Source organism: Lithobates pipiens, unplaced genomic scaffold (genome assembly GCF_037356315.1).
Source record: "Lithobates pipiens isolate NorthernLeopardFrog02 unplaced genomic scaffold, aLitPip1_a1.2 Scaffold_27, whole genome shotgun sequence".
Lineage (NCBI taxonomy): Eukaryota > Metazoa > Chordata > Amphibia > Anura > Ranidae > Lithobates > Lithobates pipiens.
Window position 1 is genome coordinate 229,721,049 of NW_027507788.1, and position 18,102 is coordinate 229,739,150.

Here is an 18,102-nt window from a genome sequence, read left to right on the forward strand (position 1 = left end):
GGGTTCCTCCCTCTCTCTAGGCTCGTGTTCCTCTCATCCTCAACCTCAGAACCCACATCTGATTTCAAAAGCAAAAAACAGAGAAGCTCCTCTGAGTGAAATGTTTACTGAATAAGGCAGAAAGTTAATAAGAACTGACATTATAATAAGTTGAGGAATTCTCCTGAGGAAGGGCAATGTCCTAAAGATCTGGTCAGGTCCTCGGGACATTGCCCTTCCTGACGATTATTCCGGAACTTATTATAATGTAAGTTCTTATTAACTTTCTGCCTTATTCAGTAAACATTTCACTCAGAGGAGCTTTTCTGATTTTGCTCTTCTATATTGATCTCGAGTTGCCTCGACTTTGGAGAAGAGCCGCCCTTTGTGAGAATGTTTCTATTATCCGGATCCATCCCTCCCTCCATCCCTCCCTCCATCCCTCCAGACTCACCAACCGGGACCATTTATTGGACATTTCTGATTATAAATCTATGTTGACATTTATTACCCGATTCTTATTATTTCCTTACAATTATTGTGAGCCATCATACCAGTGCTCTGAGCGCCAGCGTTTGTGGTTTTTGAATATCTGGATCCAGTAATAGCCGGGCATCACCAAGGGGCGAGTGGCTGACGCTGTGGTCAAATAACTCAGCTGACTCCTCCATGGCTGATGTTGGGGGTATGGCAGGAATAGATGTGGGCAAGGAGGCAAGTGTATCCACTCTGGAAGCTGCAGGGGACGGCACACTTGTCTCTACTTGTGTGATGGAGAATGAGGAGGATGAGGAGGAAGGTTTAGTAAGCCAGTCCACCACCCCCTCTGCATGCTGCGGTGGGATAGCACGGGGCAAACTCACTAAACAGAGGAAATGAAGCCCCCTGCCCGAGGACTGACCTCGGCCGTCAATTGTGTGTAGAATCTATAATCCGGCCCTGGGAAGAAGATCCACTTATGAGTGCCCCCTTCATTGTGCGCCCATGGCACCTGCCAGATGTGCCATACCCTGGATACGCCACTGCTCCTAACCCCAGCGGTGTGCACCTGTCACCTGGCCTCAGGTGACCTGACAGGAAGTTTACAAATTGACGGATGGTTCCAAGTGATAGGAGGAGTCTGGAGATGATTGGAGGATGGGGTGCGGGTGAAGACCAGATTTTTCATTTTTGCTATAGATACACTTTAATGAGAGGCGTGTCTTCTTTGAAATATGTAAGTGAATGTGTATACCGGTCCTGTGACGTCATCAGACACCAGGTATACACTTAGGTAAGGTCCCCCGCAGAACTCTCAGAGGACAGCAAGCAAAAGGTAAAAAGTAATATTTCCAAACTTGCTTGAACTGATTTGCTATCCGGACAGCAGCTGATGTGTCTGGAAAGGCAGGCCTATATGTACATATAGAGCTACTAATATAGGACCATAGGTTCCCTTGACATTCCCTATAATATAGGACCATAGGTTCCCTTTACATTCCCTATAATATAGGACTATAGGTTCCCTTTACATTCCCTATAATATAGGACTATAGGTTCCCTTTATTGATACATTCCCTATAATATAGGACCATAGGTTCCCTTTACATTCCCTATAATATAGGACTATAGGTTCCCTTTATTGATACATTCTCTATAATATAGGACTATAGACTCCCTTTATTGATACATTCTCCATAATATAGGACTATAGGTTACTTTTATTGATACATTCCCTATAATATAGGACTATAGACTCCCTTTATTGATATATTCTCTATGATATAGGACTATAGGTTCCCTATAGTGATACATCCTCCATAATATACTGCGTTTACATATGTGCATCATATTATAGACGGATTACATTTTATGAATGGCTGTCCAGGCTCTGAGATGTAACCTAAACCTTGGGAAATCGCAGAGCTTTTCACATTTTATACGGTCGTCCTAATCGAATCTGGTACAAATGCTGTAATGTAACCGGAGTTTATGACTCCCCGACATGAAATATAAAACTTTATTGGTCTTCTTAGAGACGATCCATACTGCGCCTTTCAAGTCTCTTTTCCAGATGTGTCTTTGTTCCTCGTATTTCGGTTGCCAGACTTTGTGTGAAATCTCTGCTGGTAAGCAGTCATAGAAGTCCCCGACGCCTACACGGGCGCACACACACTGAGGCGTGATGTCTATACGTTTCATTTATGTGCACGGCGCCATTGTCCTCCTTTTTTCTCACTAGAGTCCACAGTCGTCCCCCCCCCTTTTACCATCATCATTAGGGTTGCCACCTGTCCAGGATTTACCTGGACAGTTCGGGTTTTGAATTGTGTGTCCAGGTTTCAGACTATCTGAAACCCGGACACAATACGCAGAATGGACTGTGGCTCCCGAAGTAATCAAGTACCACAAATACCAAGTGCACAGGTGTGCACACGGGCCCCACCCCCATACAAGGACAGGAGAGAGGGCTTGATCTGCTCCTAACCCTTCCCACCCCTACCCCTCTGTCTGCCCACCCACTCTCCACTTTCCAATCCCCAGTGTCAGGAAAGGGATGTGTGGGCTGCAAGTTTGAAGCTCGGAAACTCAGCTTGGATAAATGGTACATGGTATGTGTGGATGCCTGAGCCTCCATCCTTGAGTGAGTGAGCTGAAAAAAAACCCCATCAAGTGCAGCCACTGTACCCATCAATTGCCACCACTATGCCCAATCAATTGATGCCAGTGTGCCCCATCAATTGCTGCCAGTGTGCCCCATCAATTGCTGCCAGTGTGCCCAATCAATTGCCGCCAGTGTGCCCCATCAAATGCTGCCAGTGTGCCCCATCAAATGCTGCCAGTGTGCCCCATCAAATGCTGCCAGTGTGCCCCATCAATTGCCGCCAGTGTGCCCCATCAAATGCTGCCAGTGTGCCCCATCAATTGCTGCCAGTGTGCCCAATCAATTGCCACCACTATGCCCAATCAATTGCTGCCAGTGTGCCCAATCAATTGCTGCCAGTGTGCCCCATCAATTGCCACCAGTGTGCCCATCAATTGACGCAGGTGTGCCCCATCAATTACCGTCAGTGTGCCCCATCAATTGCTGCCAGTGTGCCCATCAATTGCCGTCAGTGTGCCCCATCAATTGCTGCCAGTGTGCCCCATCAATTGCCATCAGTGTGCCCATCCATCAATTGCCGTCAGTGTGCCCATCAATTGCCACAGGTGTGCCCCATCAATTGCTGTCAGTGTGCCCCATCAATTGCTGCCAGTGTGCCCCATCAATTGCCATCAGTGTGCCCATCCATCAATTGCTGTCAGTGTGCCCCATCAATTGCCACCAGTGTGCCCCATCAATTGCTGCCAGTGTGCCCCATCAATTGCCATCAGTGTGCCCATCCATCAATTGCCGTCAGTGTGCCCCATCAATTGTCACCAGTGTGCCCATCAATTGACGCAGGTGTGCCCCATCAATTGCCGTCAGTGTGCCCCATCAATTGCTGCCAGTGTGCCCCATCAATTGCCATCAGTGTGCCCATCCATCAATTGCCGTCAGTGTGCCCCATCAATTGCTGCCAGTGTGCCCATCAATTGACGCCAGTGTGCCCCATCAATTGCTGCCAGTGTGCCCCATCAATTTCTGCCAGTGTGCCCCATCAATTGCCATCAGTGTGCCCCATCAATTGCTGCCAGTGTGCCCATCAATTGCTGCAGGTGTGCCCCATCAATTGCCATCAGTGTGCCCCATCAATTGACGCCAGTGTGACCCATCAATTGCTGCTACTGTTCCCTATCAAATGCTGGCAGTGTGTCGCCCCCGCTGTTTACCAATTTGGATGCCTATTAGAGCCGACATCTCTAATCAGACACTTCCGAAAACACCCCCCGGCAGCGGCGACAATAGATAGATTTATGCAATGCATCAATCTATCTATTAGTGATAGAGCGGTGGGGGTGATGGGGGGGGGGGGCGCTCCTGTGCCCGCTATGGATGCACCGCCACTGGTGAGAAGTAACTCAGTTACATTAGAGTTCCCCTTTACACCAGAGTCCGCAGTGCTCTCCCTTCAAAATAAAATTGCTGTGCGCCGCCGTGTTCGGGTTTGGCTTGAAGAAAAGTTGGCAACCCGAATCATCATAGTCCTTGGAGCCCCTATCTCTTCCCTTCATATCAGACTCCTCAGACACCCCCCCCCCTTCACACCAGAGTCCTAAGACCCCCCCCTTCACACCAGAGTCCTAAGACCCCCCCTTCACACCAGAGTCCTAAGACACAGACCCCCCCTTCACACCAAAGTCCTAAGACCCCCCTTCACACCAGAGTCCTAAGACCCCCCCCCCCTTCACACCAGAGTCCTAAGACCCCCCCCCTTCACACCAGAGTCCTAAGACACCCCCCTTCACACCAGAGTCCTAAGACCCCCCCCTTCACACCAGAGTCCTAAGACCCCCCCCTTCACACCAGAGTCCTAAGACCCCCCCCCCCCCTTCACACCAGAGTCCTAAGACACCCCCCTTCACACCAGAGTCCTAAGACCCCCCCCTTCACACCAGAGTCCTAAGACCCCCCCCTTCACACCAGAGTCCTAAGACCCCCCCTTCACACCAGAGTCCTAAGACCCCCCCTTCACACCAGAGTCCTAAGACACCCACCCCCCCCCCGTTTAATTTCCTCTTAACTTCAGAGAGTTACTTTCCCCTATCACATTAGTTCCCCCTTTGAAAAACATATCAGACCCCCTTCAACGCCGGCCCTAAAATCCATCCCCCCCCCCCATTTTCACATAAAAGAGTCCACAGCAAATCCACTTTTAAATTATTGTCCTCAATTTTCTAGATGGTCCAAGACTCCGAGCTGTCCATGGAGCTCAGTGAGAAGAAGTGAGGAGAGGCTCCGTGATCTCCTCTCCGTCTGCTGCAGAGTGTGCCGGTGTCTTGTCATATACTGTCCTCCATCGGATAGTGTCCTCTGTGTAGTGCGCATGCGCAGTACACAGCAACACAGATTCCAAAAATTGCTGAGGATGAACGGAGCCTGCGCCGTGAGTCCAGGTTCTATCCCCACTATCCAAGTGGACATAGAGTAGGAATAAAAAAGAGCCGAGCGCAGCGAGGCCGAGCCCGAAGCGTGGCGAGCGAAGCGAGGGGCCCTCTAATATTCACAACCCTATGTCCGCTTGGATGGTGGGGCCACCACCTCCACTCACGGCGCAGGCGCCGTTCAGCTTCGGAGATTTTCCAGAGCTTCGTCTGCTCCGCACTGCGCATGCACAGTACGGGGCGGAACACTATTTGATGGCCGGACACTATACGGCAGAACACCGGCTTGTCTTTATACAGCCCGCTCTGTGTGCAGCTTCTGACAGGCTGTACAAGGAGTCCCGTATCTCCAGAACCATAGATGTAAGTGAGACCCAAATTCTGACCAGTGGTGGGGTCTCTGTGACCCCAGGATGCCCCGAGCTACGACCCTCCAAGGTCACTCGTGTTTTTGGGTTTTTTATGTTCATGGCAGGTGAAGCTCTGCCCTGACTGCACATCCCGGTGAGAGTCTTATTATATAGGACAAGTATATAGATGGTTATTACATCCAGTATATAGTGTCTTATTACATAGGTAGAGCATTCAAATTCTTATCATATAGGTCTAGTGTATAGAGCCTTATTACATAGGTCTAGTATATAGAGTCTTATTATATAGGTCCAGTATACAGAGTCCAGTATACAAAGTCTTATTACATCAGTATATAAACTCTTATTACATAGGACCAGTATATAAAGTCGTATTAGACCCGGTATATAAACTCTTATTATATAGAACCGGTATATACAGTCTTATTACATAGGTCCATTATATAGAGTCTTATTATGTAGGTCCAATATATAGAGTCTTATTAAATAGGTCCATTATACAGAGTCTTATTATATAGGTCCAGTATACAGAGTCCAGTATACAGAGTCCAGTATACAGTCTTATTACATCAGTATATAAACTCTTATTACATAGGACCAGTATATAAGGTTGTATTACATCCAGTATATAGACTCTTATTATATAGTCCAGTATATACAGTCTTATTGTATAGGACAAGTATATACAGTCTTATTACATAGGTCCAGTATACAGAGTCTTATTACATCAGTATATAAACTCTTATTACATAGGACTAGTATATAAAGTCTTATTACACCCGGTATATAAACTCTTATTATATAGGACCAGTATATACAGTCTTATTATATAGGTCCTGTATACAGAGTCCAGTATAAAGTCTTATTACATCAGTATATAAACTCTTATTACATAGGACCAGTATATAAGGTTGTATTACATCCAGAATATAAATACTTATTATATAGTCCAGTATATACAGTCTTATTGTATAGGACAAGTATATACAGTCTTATTACATCAGTATATAAACTCTTATTACATAGGACCAGTATATAAAGTCGTATGACATCCAGTATATAAAATCGTATGACATCCAGTATATAGGCGGCTGCAGCCTTATATAGGAGGCGTTTCCACCCATCAGACCCGGCCAGCCTATCATCAGGCAGCAATGATTTGGGTTCCTCACATCTGAGTGGCAGAGAATGAAGGGTGATTGAGACGTGGGCAGCGTTTGTCATGTGGTTGGTGGTTAATGGGTAGGTATGTCGGCCACAAGCCAATCATCTTTAATTAAACTCTATAAATGTATTTTGACTGCCAAACAGGATGTGGGTTTATATTCACAGGACTGCGGTTCTCCGACTCTAATGAGTTGGTGTGGGAGTCGTGTCATCATCCTTCTCCCTGGAGGTAATCTTCATTATTAACTGGAAGGAAGTGACCTCGTCCCGCGCTGACTCTCTATAATGTCACATCTCTTCTTTTTTATTTAGTAGAAAGTCTGAAATGCAATAAAGAAAGAGGATGAAAAGTGTGGAGAGTGTCGGGGGTCATCCCTGTGTGATAACGCCCTGATAAAGTCGATGTTTACCTGATGGACCCGCCTTCTGCTGGTTATACCGCGCTGTCCTCAGATATAAGGTGACCCCGCCTTCTGCGAGTTATACCGCACCATCCTCAGATATAAGGTGACCCCGCCTTCTGCGAGTTATACCGCACCATCCTCAGATATAAGGTGACCCCTCCTTCTGCGGGTTATACCGCGCCCTCCTCAGATATAAGGTGACCCCTCCTTCTGCGGGTTATACCGCGCCGTCCTCAGATATAAGGTGACCCCTCCTTCTGCGGGTTATACCGCGCCCTCCTCAGATATAAGGTGACCCCTCCTTCTGCGGGTTATACCGCGCCGTCCTCAGATATAAGATGACCCCGCCTTCTGCGGGTTATACCGCGCCATCCTCAGATATAAGGTGACCCCGCCTTCTGCAGGTTATACCGCGCCCTCCTCAGATATAAGGTGACCCCGCCTTCTGCAGGTTATACCGCGCTGTCCTCAGATATAAGATGACCCCGCCTTCTGCTGGTTATACCGCGCTGTCCTCAGATATAAGGTGACCCCGCCTTCTGCGAGTTATACCGCACCATCCTCAGATATAAGGTGACCCCGCCTTCTGCGAGTTATACCGCACCATCCTCAGATATAAGGTGACCCCTCCTTCTGCGGGTTATACCGCGCCCTCCTCAGATATAAGGTGACCCCTCCTTCTGCGGGTTATACCGCGCCGTCCTCAGATATAAGGTGACCCCTCCTTCTGCGGGTTATACCGCGCCCTCCTCAGATATAAGGTGACCCCTCCTTCTGCGGGTTATACCGCGCCGTCCTCAGATATAAGATGACCCCGCCTTCTGCGGGTTATACCGCGCCATCCTCAGATATAAGGTGACCCCGCCTTCTGCAGGTTATACCGCGCCCTCCTCAGATATAAGGTGACCCCGCCTTCTGCAGGTTATACCGCGCCGTCCTCAGATATAAGGTGACCCCTCCTTCTGCAGGTTATACCGCGCCGTCCTCAGATATAAGGTGACCCCGCCTTCTGCGGGTTATACCGCGCCGTCCTCAGATATAAGATGACCCTGCCTTCTGCGGGTTATACCGCGCCGTCCTCAGATATAAGATGACCCTGCCTTCTGCGGGTTATACCGCGCCCTCCTCAGATATAAGGTGACCCCGCCTTCTGCAGGTTATACCGCGCCGTCCTCAGATATAAGGTGACCCCGCCTTCTGTGGGTTATACTGCGCCGTCCTCAGATATAAGGTGACCCCGCCTTCTGCGGGTTATACCGCACCGTCCTCAGATATAAGGTGACCCCGCCTTCTGTGGGTTATACCGCGCCGTCCTCAGATATAAGGTGACCCCATCTTCTGCGGGTTATACCGTGCTGTCTTCAGATATAAGATGACCCCGCCTTCTGCGGGTTATACCGTGCCGTCCTCAGATATAAGGTGACCCCGCCTTCTGCGCGTTATACCGCGCCGCCCTCAGATATAAGATGACCCCACCTTCTGCGGGTTATACCGTGCCGTCCTCAGATATAAGGTGACCCCGCCTTCTGCGGGTTATACCGTGCCGTCCTCAGATATAAGGTGACCCCGCCTTCTGCGCGTTATACCGCGCCGCCCTCAGATATAAGGTGACCCCGCCTTCTGCGGGTTATACCGCGCCGCCCTCAGATATAAGGTGACCCCGCCTTCTGCGGGTTATACCGCGCCGTCCTCAGATATAAGGTGACCCCTCCTTCTGCGGGTTATACCGCGCCGCCCTCAGATATAAGATGACCCGCCTTCTGCGGGTTATACCGCACCGTCCTCAGATATAAGATGACCCGCCTTCTGCGGGTTATACTGCGCCGTCCTCAGATATAAGGTGACCCCGCCTTCTGCGGGTTATACTGTGCCGTCCTCAGATATAAGATGACCCCACCTTCTGCAGGTTATACCGCGCCACCCTCATATATAAGGTGACCCCGCCTTCTGCGGGTTATACTGCGCCGTCCTCAGATATAAGGTGACCCCGCCTTCTGCGGGTTATACTGCGCCGTCCTCAGATATAAGGTGACCCCGCCTTCTGTGGGTTATACCGTGCCGTCCTCAGATATAAGGTGACCCCGCCTTCTGCGACTTATACCGCGCCGTCCTCAGATATAAGGTGACCCCGCCTTCTGCGGGTTATACCGCGCCGTCCTCAGATATAAGGTGACCCCGCCTTCTGTGGGTTATACCGCGCCGTCCTCAGATATAAGATGACCCCGCCTTCTGCGACTTATACCGCGCCGTCCTCAGATATAAGGTGACCCCGCCTTCTGCGGGTTATACCGCGCCGTCCTCAGATATAAGGTGACCCCGCCTTCTGTGGGTTATACCACGCCGTCCTCAGATATAAGGTGACCCCGCCTTCTGTGGGTTATACCGCGCCGTCCTCAGATATAAGGTGACCCCGCCTTCTGCGACTTATACCGCGCCGTCCTCAGATATAAGGTGACCCCGCCTTCTGCGGGTTATACCGCGCCGTCCTCAGATATAAGGTGACCCCGCCTTCTGTGGGTTATACCGCGCCGTCCTCAGATATAAGGTGACCCCGCCTTCTGCGACTTATACCGCGCCGTCCTCAGATATAAGGTGACCCCGCCTTCTGCGGGTTATACCGCGCCGTCCTCAGATATAAGGTGACCCCTCCTTCTGTGGGTTATACCGCACCGTCCTCAGATATAAGATGACCCCGCCTTCTGTGGGTTATACCGCGCCGTCCTCAGATATAAGGTTACCCCGCCTTCTGCGGGTTATACCGCGCCGTCCTCAGATATAAGGTGACCCCGCCTTCTGCGGGTTATACCGCGCCGTCCTCAGATATAAGCTGACCCCGCCTTCTGCGGGTTATACCGCGCCACCCTCAGATATAAGGTGACCCCGCCTTCTGCGGGTTATACTGCGCCGCCCTCAGATATAAGATGACCCCGCCTTCTGCAGGTTATACCGCGCCGTCCTCAGATATAAGATGACCCCGCCTTCTGCGGGTTATACCGCGCCACCCTCAGATATAAGGTGACCCCGCCTTCTGCGGGTTATACTGCGCCGCCCTCAGATATAAGATGACCCCGCCTTCTGCAGGTTATACCGCGCCGTCCTCAGATATAAGATGACCCCGCCTTCTGCGACTTATACCGCGCCGTCCTCAGATATAAGGTGACCCCGCCTTCTGCGGGTTATACCGCGCCGTCCTCAGATATAAGGTGACCCCGCCTTCTGTGGGTTATACCACGCCGTCCTCAGATATAAGGTGACCCCTCCTTCTGTGGGTTATACCGCACCGTCCTCAGATATAAGATGACCCCGCCTTCTGTGGGTTATACCGCGCCGTCCTCAGATATAAGGTTACCCCGCCTTCTGCGGGTTATACCGCGCCGTCCTCAGATATAAGGTGACCCCGCCTTCTGCGGGTTATACCGCGCCTTCCTCAGATATAAACTGACCCCGCCTTCTGCGGGTTATACCGCGCCACCCTCAGATATAAGGTGACCCCGCCTTCTGCGGGTTATACTGCGCCGCCCTCAGATATAAGATGACCCCGCCTTCTGCAGGTTATACCGCGCCGTCCTCAGATATAAGATGACCCCGCCTTCTGCAGGTTATACCGCACCGTCCTCAGATATAAGGTGACCCTGCCTTCTGCGGGTTATACCGCGCCGCCCTCAGATATAAGATGACCCCGCCTTCTGCAGGTTATACCGCGCCGTCCTCAGATATAAGATGACCCCGCCTTCTGCAGGTTATACCGCACCGTCCTCAGATATAAGGTGACCCCGCCTTCTGCGGGTTATACCGCGCCGTCCTCAGATATAAGATGACCCCGCCTTCTGCAGGTTATACCGCGCCGTCCTCAGATATAAGATGACCCCGCCTTCTGCAGGTTATACCGCGCCGTCCTCAGATATAAGGTGACCCGCCTTCTGCGGGTTATACCGCGCCATCCTCAGATATAAGGTGACCCGCCTTCTGCGGGTTATACCGCGCCGTCCTCAGATATAAGGTGACCCCACCTTCTGCAGGTTATACCGCGCCGTCCTCAGATATAAGGTGACCCCACCTTCTGCGGGTTATACCGCGCCGTCCTCAGATATAAGGTGACCCCGCCTTCTGCGGGTTATACCGCACCGTCCTCAGATATAAGGTGACCCCACCTTCTGCAGGTTATACCGCGCCGTCCTCAGATATAAGGTGACCCCGCCTTCTGTGAGTTATAGCGCACCATCCTCAGATATAAGGTAACCCCTCCTTCTGCGGGTTATACCGCGCCGTCCTCAGATATAAGGTGACCCCGCCTTCTGCGGGTTATACCGCACCATTCTCAGATATAAGGTGACCCCGCCTTCTGTGAGTTATAGCGCGCCGTCCTGAGATATGAGGTGACCCCGCCTTCTGCGAGTTATACCGCGCCATCCTCGGATATAAGGTGACCCCTCCTTCTGCGGGTTATACCGTGCCGTCCTCAGATATTAGGTGACCCCGCCTTCTGCAGGTTATACCGTGCCGTCCTCAGATATTAGGTGACCCCGCCTTCTGCGGGTTATACCGCGCCGTCCTCAGATATAAGGTGGCCCCTCCTTCTGCGGGTTATACCGCGCCGTCCTCAGATATAAGGTGGCCCCTCCTTCTGCGGGTTATACCGCGCCGTCCTCAGATATAAGGTGACCCCGCCTTCTGTGGGTTATACCGCGCCATCCTCAGGTATAAGGTGACCCTGCCTTCTGCGAGTTATACCGTGCCGTCCTCAGATATAAGGTGACCCCGCCTTCTGCGAGTTATACCGCGCCGTCCTCAGATATAAGGTGACCCCGCCTTCTGCGAGTTATACCGTGCCGTCCTCAGATATAAGGTGACCCCGCCTTCTGCGAGTTATACCGTGCCATCCTCAGATATAAGGTGACCCTGCCTTCTGCGGGTTATACCGCGCCATCCTCAGATATAAGGTGACCCCGCCTTCTGCGAGTTATACCGCGCCGTCCTCAGGTATAAGGTGACCCCGCCTTCTGCGAGTTATACCACGCCATCCTCAGATATAAGGCGACCCGCCTTCTGCGGGTTATACCGCGCCGTCCTCAGATATAAGGTGACCCTGCCTTCTGCGGGTTATATTGCGCTGTCCTCAGATATAAGGTGACCCCGCCTTCTGCGGGTTATACCGCGCCGTCCTCAGATATAAGGTGACCCTGCCTTCTGCGGGTTATATCGCGCTGTCCTCAGATATAAGGTGACCTCGCCTTCTGCGGGTTATACCGCGCTGTCCTCGGATATAAGGTGACCCCGCCTTCTGCGGGTTATACCGCGCCGTCCTCAGATATAAGGTGACCCCGTCTTCTGTGGGTTATACCGCGCCGTCCTCAGATATAAGGTGACTCCGCCTTCTGCAGGTTATACCGCGCCGCCCTCAGATATAAGGTGACCCCGCCTTCTGCGGGTTATACCGCGCCATCCTCAGATATAAGGTGACCCCGCCTTCTGCGGGTTATACCGCGCCATCCTCAGATATAAGGTGACCCCGCCTTCTGCGGGTTATACCGCGCCGTCCTCAGATATAAGGTGACCCCGCCTTCTGCGGGTTATACCGCGCCGTCCTCAGATATAAGGTGACCCCGCCTTCTGCGGGTTATACCGCGCCGTCCTCAGATATAAGGTGACCCCGCCTTCTGCAGGTTATACCGCGCAGTCCTCAGATATAAGGTGACCCCGCCTTCTGCGGGTTATACCGCTCCATCCTCAGATATAAGGTGACCCCGCCTTCTGCGGGTTATACCGCGCCGTCCTCAGATATAAGGTGACCCCGCCTTCTGCGGGTTATACCGCGCCGTCCTCAGATATAAGGTGACCCCGCCTTCTGCAGGTTATACTGCGCCGTCCTCAGATATAAGGTGACCCCGCCTTCTGCGGGTTATACCACGCCGTCCTCAGATATAAGGTGACCCCGCCTTCTGCGGGTTATACCGCGCCGTCCTCAGATATAAGGTGACCCTGCCTTCTGCGGGTTATACCGCGCAGTCCTCAGGGTCGGTGAGTGTAGATCAGTAAGTTAATAAAGCAGACCTGTAAAGTGATTGGTCCACCATTAGCACCTACGGTGATTGGTCCCCTTTGAAGCAAAGTTTTCCCAATACATAGCTTGGAATGTAAACGTTTTTATTTCCTCCCATGGAAGGTCTAGAATTATCAGCCAATCACGGAGCGTCTCCTCCATGTGCGGAGGGATTATATACTGTGTGTGGTTTCCCGTATTCCACCATCGGCAATTCTAGAGAACTTCCTGCGGCCCGACCTTCTACACACGGCTGTGTTTTCCCCATCAGCCCAGATTTCCCCCATGAGGTTCCCATTACGGAAAGTCGAGGTTTTCTGCAGCTCCCGATATTAAAATCTCGCAGTCGGTAGAATTACATTTATTAATGGGGGTCCATTTACTGCCTTATAAACCGCTTATATTACCGCCCTTCATTATTTATGGGGAATTATCATCACACCGAGCCAAGAAATGTCATGTAGGTGTTGAGCCGCATTTCACAACACACACCTCTTATGTGTCTGGCCGGTCTCAGGACTAGAACTGTCTTTTTACAGAAACTCTGTCAGAACTAAAGCTGAAAAGTCCATTCAACTGGAGCTGTCTGCCTACTCACATGCAGCAATAGTGGAGGGGGGGAGGGGGGGTCAGCAGGGGTAATGAGCAGTATGTGTATGTACAGGATATGGAGGCTTTATAAATACACATTTATATTTTATTACCGGCTTTCACCGAAAACACAATTACAATACAATTACAATATTAATTACAATACAATTACAATATTAATAAATATTTTCTATCAATGAATTGTTAAAGGAACATAAATCTCACATCCCTTAGAACAGAAGCGCCCCCCCCCCCCCCCACTCTGCAACACTTTACAAACGTAGCGCTGTGCATACCGGCAATACAATCTGAATTCCTCCTACAGATACAGCACCTTGAAAAAGTATTCATACCCTTTGAAATTTCCCACATTGTGTCATGTTACAACCATAAATGTATTTTATTGGGATTTTATGTGATGGACCAACACAAAGTGTCACATAATTGTGAAGTGGAAGGAAAATTATAAATGATACAAATAAATATGTGAAAAGTGTGGGGGAGGGGCATTTGTATGGCGCCCCCTTTACTCTGATACCCCTAACTAAAATCTAGAGGAACCAATTGCCTTCAGAAGTCACCTAATTAGTAAATAGAGTCCACCTGTGTGTCATTTCATCTCAGTATAAATACAGCTGTTCTGTGAAGTCCTCAGAGGTTTGTTAGAGAACCTTAGTGAACAAACAGCATCATGAAGGCCAAGGAACACACCAGACCGGTCAGGGATAAAGTTGTGGAGAAGTATAAAGCAGGGTTGGGTTATAATAAAATCTCCCAAGCTTTGACCATCTCACGGAGCTCTGTTCAATCCATCATCGGAAAATGGAAAGAGTATGGGCACAACCGCAAACCTACTGAGACATGAACGTCCACCTAAACTGACCGGGCCGGGCAAGGAGAGCATTCATCAGAGAAGAGCCAAGAGGTCCATGGTAACTCTGGAGGAGCTGCAGAGATCCACAGCTCAGGGGGGAGAATCTGTCCACAGGACAACTATTAGTCGTCTCTCCACAAATCTGCCCTTTATGGAAGAGTGACAAGAAGAAAGACATTGGAGAAAGAAAGTCATAAGAAGTCCTGTTTGTAGTTTGTGAGAAGCCATGTGGGGGAGGGGGCAGCAAACATGTGGAAGAAGGTGATCTGGTCAGAGGAGACCAAAATTCTACTTTATGGCCTAAAAGCAAAACGCTATGTGTGGGGAAAACTAACACCGCCCATCCCCCGAACACACCATCCCCACCGTGAGACATGGTGGTGGCAGCATCATGTGGTGGGGATGGTTTTCTTCAGCAGGGACAGGGAAGCTGGTCAGAGTTGATGGGAAGATGGATGGAGACAAATACAGGACAATCTTAGAAGAAAACCTGTTAGAGTCGGCAAAAGACTTGAGACCGGGGCGGAGGTTCCCCTTCCAGCAGGACAACGACCCGAAACATCCAGCCAGAGCTACAATGGAATGGTTTACATCAAAGCACATTCATGTGTTAGAATGGCCCAGTCACAGTCCAGACCTAAATCCCATTGAGAATCTGTGGCAAGACTTGAAAATTGCTGATCACAGACGCTCTCCATCCAATCTGACAGAGCTTGAGATATTTTACAAAGAAGAAGAATGGGCAGAAATGTCCTCTCTAGATGGGCAAAGCTGGTAGAGACACCCCCAAAAAGACTTGTAGAGAAAGGGGGTTCTACAAAGTATTGACTCCGGGGGGCGCCATACAAATGCCCCTCCCCCACACTTTTCACATATTTATTTGTATCATTTTCCTTCCACTTCACAATTATGTGACACTTTGTGTTGGTCCATCACATAAAATCCCAATAAAATACATTTATGTTTATGGTTGTCACATGACAAAATGTGGGAAATTTCAAGGGGTGTGAATACTTTTTCAAGGCACTGTACACACTCAGGAATACTGCAAAGGAGCTGAGGAGAGGACACACGAGAAGATGTGAAAGAAGAAGAGGAGAGATAAGGTGAGGTGAGGTGAGGAGAGGAGTGCAGAGGTGAAAGAAGAAGAGGAGAGGGGTAAAGGAGAAGAGGCAAGGGAAGGGAAGGGGAGGAGAGATGAGGTGAGGAGAGGGAAGGAAGGGGAGTGATGGAGAGGGGGGAGGAGAGATGGGGAGAGGAGAGGTGGAGAAGAGATAAAGCGAGGAGATGGGTGCAGAAGACACACTGAACCCCTCCATTGGGCAGTTATCTCTGAAGTTTTTACTGCAAAACTCTTTGTAAAGAATCTGTTGTAAAGGAGAGGAGAGGCAACCATTTTGAGAGTTCAAACATTTATATACTTGTTTTCTTTAGAATAAAGATATATATATAATTTTCCTTGAACCTTAAGCGTGCTTTATTACTTCTTCCACAAGCTGGGCTCATGTTTATACACTGGAAGACCATTGTGCCTAATGACCCAAAATAATGTCTTTGCTCCCACAGTCATTAATTATTGTTGTTATATTAACCCATTGAGTTTGTATGATATATGAGAGAACTGAAGCTGAGGCAGGCCCAAAAAATGTTGGAAAATATTGCATTATGACCACTAGATGGAGCTGACGTTCATAGGAAACAAACAAATTAGACACATAATGGGGATTATTTGCAACCACTAAGTGAATGCTGAGACCTTCACTTCACCCCAAAGAGTTATTTTCAAAGTAGACTGAAGCCTATCAATGCTGATATACTTGGTCTTGCCATCTGAAGTTCATAATCTCTGGTCACAAAGGTGTTAGGCCTTTAGGAATGAAAGGCAGCTTTCCACTAAGCCCAGACGAAAAATGAAATGAAAGAATATTGTCTATGGTGCGTGACCATATCCCATTTCATTATAGGATTTTTTTTATTATTTAAAAAAAAATTCCATTTCATTTGAAAGACTTCATTTAATTTTGAAGAAGGAGAAGTAGAAGAAAGGGGAAAAAGGAGTAGAAGAATGAGAATGAGGCGAATGAGAAAGAGCAGTAGAAGGCAAAGGAGGAGAAGAAGAAGGAGATGGAGGAAAAGGAGAAGGAGGAGGAGATGGAGGAAAAGAAGGAGAAGAAAAAGGAGGAGATGGAGGAAAATAAGAAGAAGAAGAAGGAGGAGAAGGAGGAAAAGGAGAAGAAGGAGGAGGAGATGGAGGAAAAGGGAAAGAAGAAGGAGGAGATGGAGGAGAAGGAGGGGATAGAGGAAAAGGAGAAGGAGAAGGAGGAGATGGAGGAAAAGGAGAAGAAGAAGGAGGAGATGGAGGAAAAGGAGAAGGAGAAGGAGGAGATGGAGGAAAAGGAGGAGATGGAGGAGATGGAGGAGAAGGAGGGGATAGAGGAAAAGGAGAAGGAGAAGGAGGAGATGGAGGAAAAGGAGAAGAAGAAGGAGGAGATGGAGGAAAAGGAGAAGGAGAAGGAGGGGATGGAGGAAAAGGAGGAGATGGAGGAGATGGAGGAGAAGGAGGGGATAGAGGAAAAGGAGAAGGAGAAGAAGAAGGAGGAGATGGAGGAGATGGAGGAAAAGGAGAAGGAGAAGGAGGAGATGGAGGAAAAGGAGAAGGAGAAGGAGGAGATGGAGGAAAAGGAGGAAAAGAAGAAGAAGGATGAGGAGATGGAGGAAAAGGGGAAGAAGAATGAGTAGATGGAGGAGAAGGAGGGGATAGAGGAAAAGGAGAGGGAGAAGAAGAAGGAGAAGGAGGAAAAAGAGAAGAAGGAGGAGATTTTTTAGTAATAACAATTTTCAATGAATTTTCAATGATAATAAGTGTTAATTGTTTTTAATTATAATGGGGAACTGACACTTTGAAGAGATATTGTTGTCCTGTGGAAATTACGTTTCAATGATTATGTTACACTTTGGAATGTTCTCATTTGCCTAAGAGGGCAAATGTGGTTAAGACAATGAGGATCAATATAGTAGTGAGAAAGTCACAGAGGATCGATGACTTTGCCAGCGTGAGAAAATTCCTTCCATGTCTTGGTGCAATAATTCGAGTTACGGATATAAAATGTCATTTGACTTGTTCTACAGGCCTGAGACTTCAGCTCTTCATTGACTTAGACATTGTAGCAGGACAGCAGTCGGTGGGTTAGGACGCCGTCAGATTTTTATTATTTGAATCTATAGATTGAAGCGCCACATTGAAGAGTTCAAAGTAAGGTTTGATTCTGAACATTGAATAGATGCATCACCCAATGCATTTCATGGGCCACACATCACCCCCTTCATCAGGGCTTATGAAATATCAAATCAGGTAGTATGGACTCGGACTGTCATGTATAATCTGGAAATCTAAAATAGGCTTTCACGGTACGGTAATGTTTAGAAGTTGGTTTAGGTGCCGTTCAAATATTCAATATTAAAAATCACAGTCCGAGTCCGTAAAATTTGATTTCATTTTTCTATAAGCCTTAATGAAGGGGGCAGGGGCGGGCATTCTGATCATGTGACCGCTGTGATTGGCTGTCCCCATGGTCACATGATCGGAAAGCTCGTGATTGCAAGTAAGCATTGGGCGCTGCTGAGGCCTCATTTGATGGACGCTGGTGAGGCCTCATTTGATGGACGCTGGTG